The following is an 8,081-nucleotide window of genomic DNA, read 5'->3' as shown; positions in this document are numbered from 1 at the left end:
ATAAGCAACATACTTACAATAATAATAATAAATATCAGAATTGGAAGGGTTTATATATATATGATAAATACATTCATGAAAGTAGTCAGCATTTGATATGGGCTTGGTTTTCTCCCCTCTAAACAATTAAGCAAAATGTCTTCTCTCTAGAAAATTCGCAAATACAATATTGCATGTAACTGGACTTATTATTTGTATTGCTTTTCAGGTCAAACTAACCGAAATTTCAGGGTGTTTATTTAACCATTTCGTCGTAACTCGTGCCTTATGAACGCTGTTGTTATGAACAAATGTTATTTGTGGCGTTTCTTCAGCAGGATAGACTAAGCGTACTGATGGCAACACACAGTCCTCCAAAATCTGATCATACCCGTCAGTGTTCATCCTAAATGATAAGTCAACTAGTTTTCCAACCCCATCTGCGCTCATTCATGTCCGAATATATACAGAGACACGCCTTGTCTATGTGATAGCTGAGCGTTCTGTGGAAGATATCTTGTGTTATGCTGCTCTTAGTTTGAAGTAAACATTCATGGCTTCAGAAGTCTTGTGGCTTGTTGACGTGCGAACACTAAGAGAGCATTTATACGTGCATCTGTTAGTTTGACCTGCAAAGCAGAACAAATAATGAGTACAGATACATGTCTGTGCACAGCATTCCAGACCTAAAGTTATTTTCAGGTTTGTTACAGCAGCCAACGGGTTTGCTGTTTCAGCTTCAATAATCGACACATTTTCGTCTTCCATTGTCACTTGCGGTCTACCAGTTTTGGTTTATTTTCTAATCCCTGTTCCCCCTTTGGTTCGAGTCGTTCAATCCAATGTCTGTTTTAATATCTGGAAGGCTAGAGCAATTCGCTTTTCAGGCATTCCAGCTTCCCACATGCCAATTATTCTTCCTCTAGTTATAAGGGACGAATAGCCTTCCACCTTCGGTTTGTTTTTTTTATAAAATCGATTTGCCGTAGACAACAAACGGTTCTTTCGACAGGTAATGTGTATAGAGCTGTAGAAAGTAAAGAGCTCGATACGCCAAAAAGAGTAAAACTAGTAATAACACTAGCTAATGTAATTGAATTCGGCAACAGGCCCGTGTTCAGTCAATAAGTTCCCAATCGAATCTTCTGCCGATATGTATCTTCGATTGTTCTCCTATTTTGCAGCTGTGTATCGTATGTTCATAATCGAAATCAGAATTACATAATGAACAAACTCCATGGCTCTGGATAAGTAGAGTAACAAATAAAACACAGTTCTGACCAGAGCAGAATGAAATATATTAAAAACTATACTTACAATGTGTTACAGTTTCAAGGACCTAACGTCCTCTTCATCAGACACAAACACTGAGAAAAGACAGGTGACAGCAGATCTTATATACATGAGAAAGTGAAAGGCCACGCCCCTTCTTCTCTCTCATTGGTCGGAGGGAACCAATGAGGATAAAGTCAATTTCTCGCAAACAGAAAAATATAATGAGCCCTTTCACTTTTTCTAACAGTTCTTTAATGAGATGACATACAAAGAAAGTAAATAACAATAGAAAATCTTAAAATAACTAGATATATATATAAATATATAAATTTAAATAAATAAATAAATAAATATTAATAGCCTATATGCACTTTTCTTGTTCCTTTTCTATCACATCCAACAATTTCTCCCATTGCTCGTGTATATTCATACCGCTTGTCCAATTCATTAGGTTCTCCTCTTGTTCTCTCTTTATTCTTCTAGCCTCTTTCCACTTTCTAATAATCTTCCTCTTCTCTCTCTCTAAACCCCTAGCTCCCTCCCAGTCTATTTTATGTCCCGTTTCCTTCACATGTTTGTATATGGCGTTATTATCTCTTTTCAGTCTAACATCATCCTTATGTTGTTTTAATCTGTCCATAAGCCTTTTCCCCGTCTCCCCTATGTATTTCATGTCACACTCACTACACTTCACTTCATATATCACTCCTTCTTCCTGCTCCTCTATATGATTTTCCTTCTTTTTCCTTTTCTTCCTTATGCACTTCAACAAAGTTTCTCCTCCTTTTCTATAAGTCTTCAAACCACCTTTTCTTAATAACTTCTTCAGCACTTCGGTCTTTTCGCCTATGCTCTGAATGCCATACCACTTCTTGTCTTCCTCTTCTTTCCTATCCATATTATCTTCTTTACATCTAGATGGCACTATTAGTGAACACGGATTTCGAAGACCGGCAACATACATCAAATATAAAGAACTGGGACAGCAATACCTTGTTAGTCTGATAGTTAGCGTATTTGGTTTCCGTATTACGGTTCTCTGGTTCAAATCCCAGTGTAGGTACTTTTTTTTCAGAAAAATGTTTTATTGCACTATATTACATGATATATAATACTATCCAACATTACAATAATGTCAGATTTCCATCAAGTTGAGTTCGAAAGACGCTGCCAAGGATACCTTTTCTCGAAGCAATTCGGCATGTTTTTCACCTCTCATTAGTTTGTTCTAGCTACTATTTCAGTTTCTAGAATAAGATGTATTCACCAAACTTACAAAAAGTGCTACGTTTTAATTCGATAGTCCAGTTATTTTAGTCTCTTAATACCAATGTTCATTGATTTCGTAAGTTACTCTCTTGATCATCAAAACCTTTATGGTACTTCGCGTAGATATAGAAAGCTGAAATTTAGTATACAGGCTTGGTTTAGCGTGCAAGTAACAAATTTAAAAACAGCAACAAAAAAGTGAATTTCCCTCTGTCAATATCTCCATTAGTGTGTGTAGATTCTACAGGAAACAAAAAACACAATTGCAACCCTATCAAAAATTTCATGATGTAACCAGTGTCGAGACACTTTTACACTTAAAATGTTCTATGTCATGCAGAGCCAATTCTATTTCTCCTGAAACGCTAACATTTTTGTTCTCGGAACACTAGAAACTTCTACATCTTAGTTACATGACTTGGCGAATACGCAGCAAACACATGACGCTACAGCACGCTGTCGTTTACATTTCAATGTTCATATTTATTATTGAAGTGCCTATTGCATTCACACAACAATGAACAATTTACAACTATTATGTATGTATATAAGAAGTGACTACGAAAATAAGTGTAGCAGCATACCTGTTGCTATAGTGACCATAAATTCATATGCGATGGTAGATTTAATAACTTTAGTGTTCTGTATTTCATGCATTGTTCTTACAATGAGATGTATAGACTCTTATGTTATTAAACTGAAAATGTTATAGTTCGTAGAGAAATAGATTTGGCTATGAATGAGACGTCATAACTTAAGTGAAGGAGGCGCTAGACTTGGCCACATTTTTTTACATCAAGTGTTCTCGATGGGATGATTTATTTTGGATTAGAACACATAAATTACCGTTAATAATAATAATACTAATAATAAAATAAAGGAATAATAGAATTGCAATACCAATTACGTAAACAATAAAATCAAATGAAGAAAAATAATTGCCGCTACGGATTCGAACTCAGGACTTTGCGATAGGAGTTTCATGAGTTACCATTACTCCATAAATTATTCATATAAAGCTCAGAAACTAAACTACTAGTTACGGAAGATAAACATAGGACTTGATATTGCTACATGTGTTAATACAATTCAGAGAATGCGAAAATAGCGTCTGCCATCTTTTTTTCTTCGAAATTAAAAGTTAAGTTTCGGAAGAATTATAGGGTGAATCGGAACCACCTTTAAAAACGATAAGGCAGCTTCAAGTTTCGGAACGTTTCGTGATATTTTCCTCATTGAGGGAAGTCTATATAACGTGTTTCTGAATTAAAGAAGGAAATCTTGAATATGTAATTTTCATTCACCTAAAGTAAGTCTCTTCACACGATCATTAGTATCTTGTGTACAATATTCCAGGAAATGATTTCAACTAGTTAACAGTTTGTATGGAAGATGAAATGATGTGGTAGGGAAGTGGTTAGCGCACTAAACTTCTATTTCGTAGACCCGGGTTCAAATCCCCGCCAGGTTTAAGCATTTTCAAATGTTTGAATTTGAATTTCAATCCATACTCAGTGTGACAAGCAAGATCGTCTGTCGAGGAGGAAAAAAGATGGACAAGAGGAATTGGAGGCCTGTAAATGGAGACCATGAATTACAAACTTATTTCTTTCAGCAGTTCTAGACAGTGGTGTCTCGTGACATACTTCTTTGGTAGTTCACAGCCGTTAGAAAATTCTAATTCTAGAGTTCTTTCTCTATTCTAAATAAGAAAAACTATAAGGAGCGTTCAAAAAGAAACGGGCCGGAGGCCGAGGAACAGAAACTCTTACCTGTACGTTAAAAGTGTTAGTGCCCTGGCTGTTGAGGCACTTGTCTCACTGCGACATAAGGCAGAGAATGATTGTCTCGTAGAATTCCCTGGGCTGCGTTGCAAACCAGTTCTGAACGTAATGTTGGACATTGTCGTCCGATGTGAATCGTTTGCCTCTCAAGAGTCTTTTTAAGGGGACCAAAAATGGTATAATCGCTGGGAGAGAGGTCTGGACTGTATGGAAGGTGACCGAGAACCTCCCACTTGAATTTCTGCAGGACAGCCCTGACTGTGTTGGACGTATGAGATCGAGCATTGTCAGGGAGCAAAATGACCTCACGGGAGAGCTTGCCTGGTCGTTTCAATTTGATCGCTTGGCGAAGGTTGGTCAATGTTTGCGCGTAACACTGGCATTCAATGTTATCCCGTGCTGCAGGAAGTCTATTAGAAGGGGGGCGTCTTGGTCAAAGAAGAACGTCACGACACATAACACGACTGACCACGCTGGACGATTGGAGTCTGGTTCTGCTGGCTTTATAATTCACGTGGCTTGCACAAGTGACCCTTTAGCGGTGAGTTCTGAACTTCCGCGCTCTTGTCGGAACGCTTTTGTTACACACGCAACAATATTACCATTCTATCACCGGTGTGCACATTACAGCCTTCAGGTTGCTTCTTTTTGAACGCTTCTTATATAAAAATGAATGAAAGTAACCATATATATGTATATTTACATATAATAAGAAGTACACATTCATAAACAAATGCTCCATTTCATTCGTAAATGAAATCACTTCTGATGTTCTTCTGGGCAAGCAACTTGTCAATATCTCTTCTGAAATTTAGTATTTATTTGGTCTAGGAATTAATTCGTGCGGGTGGACAAGAGATGGCGCAACGAACGGAGCGTCCCACAGTTCCGTGTATCCACACATGTGTTGCAAACCCCTGTCATCGCGTATCGTTCGTAGTATAGGGCAGTGGATTAAAGCGTCAACAACACCAGTTTGTAGTTAAGTGAACATGGCGCAATTTGTGCCTGATAAAGTGTTTTTGCGGGGTGTCCTGCTGCATTACTTTAACATGCAGAAAAGTGCGACTGAAAGTCATCGTATTTTGGTGGAAGTGTATGGTGACCATGCTCTAGCTGAGCGAACGTGTCAGAAGTGGTTTGCACGGTTTAGAAGTGGTGACTTCGGCTTGGCAGACCAAGAGCGAGCTGGACAGCCAAAAAAATTTCAAGACGAAGAATTGACAGCATTGCTCGAGCAGGATTCGTGTCAAACGCAGGAACAACTTGCAGCAGCATTAGGCGTTGATCAAACAACAGTCTCCAAACGCTTGAAAGCCATGGGAATGATTCAAAAGATGTCACATTGGGTTCCACATGAATTGAAAGACAGAGACGTTGAAAGACGAAAAACCATTTGCGAATTGCTGCTTCAACGACAGAGCAGAAAGGGGTTTCTGCATAGAATTATTACGGGTGATGAGAAGTGGATCCATTACGAGAACCCTAAACGAAACAAGGCCTGGGTGAAACCAGGTGAGCCAGGTCCATCACAACCAAAACGAGATATTCACTGTGCAAAGGTTATGCTGTGCATATGGTGGGATATGAAAGGTGTGGTGTACTATGAGCTGCTGCAACCGGGTGTAACTATGAATGGAGAACGTTATCGACGACAATTAATGCGTTTGAAGCAAGCTCTGGCCAGAACACGACCAGAATGGGAGAACAGACATGATAAACTTATTGTTCAACATGATAACGCTCGCCCACATGTCGCAAAACCGGTCAAAACCTATTTAGAAAATGTCGGATGGGAAGTTTTACCCCACCCGCCGTATTCACCAGACGTTGCTCCTTCGGACTACTACTTGTTCGATTGCATGAACAACGATTTGATTGGACAGCGGTTTACTTCTTCAGAAGATATCGAAACATGGGTCTCTGACTGGATCGCTTCCAAGGATGAGGACTTCTTTCGCCACGGAATCCGTACATTGCCTGACAGATGGGCGAAAGTGGTGGCTAGCGATGGACAATATTTTTCTTAAGGTATTTATGTATTTTGTGTTTGTACTACAGCTTCAATGTGTGCGTACCAACCGCACGAATTAATTCCTAGACCAAATACATTTTTTTTTCTTGTTGATACTAGAGCCAATGCACTGAAACTATTTTGAGCTACGGCTCTCCTTGAAATGTTTTTATGCTCTTTAACATAGTAAAAACCACTTTCAGTTTCTGAAGTCAACATCGGGTTATTTACTATGATTTTCAATAATTTTGTTGTATGTCATTCTCTTTTTACAGACTCACCACCAATTTCACAACAGTATACTAAAGGGAATCTTAGTTAGACTGCAAACGTCTGCTATCTTGTATATTTCATTTGCCAGGTATGCTGCTTCGTGAATTGTTAACACTATACACGAAACATGCAATGTATCAAATTATTATGATAGTTGCAGAGGCACCTTTAATTACGAACGCTTTGTCCAAATACTTTTGCATCGTTGTCTCAAGACACTTCATGACTGTTTATTTTGTATTTACGTCCTCTGTTAGATATTAGGCTATATAAAACAAGATTTACAGTTTAAAATGGAAATTACTGCAAGTGTTTGATGCTCTCCCACCTGGAATTGACTCTGAATCTGTCCATCAAAGATATACACTAGTCACTATAGAAAACAGGAGGGCAGGATACCATGAAATCAACCAAACCACGCAAAACGTGGAAACTAAAATCTTCTGACTTCTAATGGAGACATACAGCATATTCAAACACTCCAAAATCAGATGCAATCAAAAGCAAGCGAATATGACTTGTTTTTCTACAAGATTATTGTGAGTCTTAATAGAAATGACCATGCGAACAAATCGTGATAGAATATTTGACGTGCATACCAGGCGCGCACCCAGAAAATTTTGTTGGATGGGTCCAAAGTTCGGGAGGGGAGTCCAATACTACAAGACACTACGTTTATGTACGATTGATCCAATGTAATTCTACAGCTGAGAAACACAACCTAATTCTTAAGTTCCGCCATCTATATTCAGGTCCGTATTTGTATATTGTGCGCTTCTGTGCTCTAAATAACCCCCCCCCACACACACACACACACGCACAAACTTACATCTCAAACAAGGAAATAAGCCGTGATGTTGCAAACATACCAGCCTTTGTTGAGTAGCAGTTTAGTTATTACAAGTTACAAAAGTTATAACATAATTTTAAATGGCCTGATTCTCTCAATGATGATTATGATGTGGTATTCTGCCCGAAGGTTTGTGTTTGACCCGAAGGTCCCTGGGTAACGTGAACCCATGGTAGTTTGCCATTGTAGTTCAACACAGTGTTTTATCTGAATTAATTATACTAGAGCATACTAAAGACATTAACATATTTTCTCGCGCTTGCACGGAACTCTGCGAGTTGCTAGTTTTAAATATTACTTCATTGTGAATCTTAAACAAATCCTTAAATGTTGCAGCCCTGTGGTCAACCACAGACTAGCACTTACGTCTATATTAAATATATATATATATATATATATATATATATAGAATTACATTTTTTTTAAGAAAAGAAAAGAGTACAGATGAAGTTTAACATCAGATCTTTAAGCCACATCACTCATTTCTCTAATAAATAATTAAAGTTTTATTATAAAAGTATACAAACCTATGTCAAGTTAAGAAGTTTTGAGGAAGAGGGGGTCCGAACACGGTAATTCTCCGTGTGGGTGCGCCCCTGGTGCTTAAATTCAGCATGATTATAATGTCTTTATTACA

The 8,081-nt window shown here is 38.1% G+C and overlaps 1 protein-coding gene across 3 annotated transcripts in view; it reads right to left on the bottom strand.

The window, feature by feature from the left end:
• LOC145686319 (uncharacterized) overlaps positions 1–8,081 on the bottom strand; it is a 358,756-nt gene that overhangs the window by 215,910 nt on the left and 134,765 nt on the right. The window lies entirely within an intron of this gene.

Source organism: Thermobia domestica, chromosome 5 (genome assembly GCF_964235325.1).
Source record: "Thermobia domestica chromosome 5, izTheDome1.hap1.1, whole genome shotgun sequence".
Classification (NCBI taxonomy): domain Eukaryota; kingdom Metazoa; phylum Arthropoda; class Insecta; order Zygentoma; family Lepismatidae; genus Thermobia; species Thermobia domestica.
This window is presented reverse-complemented; position numbering and strand designations above follow the sequence as displayed.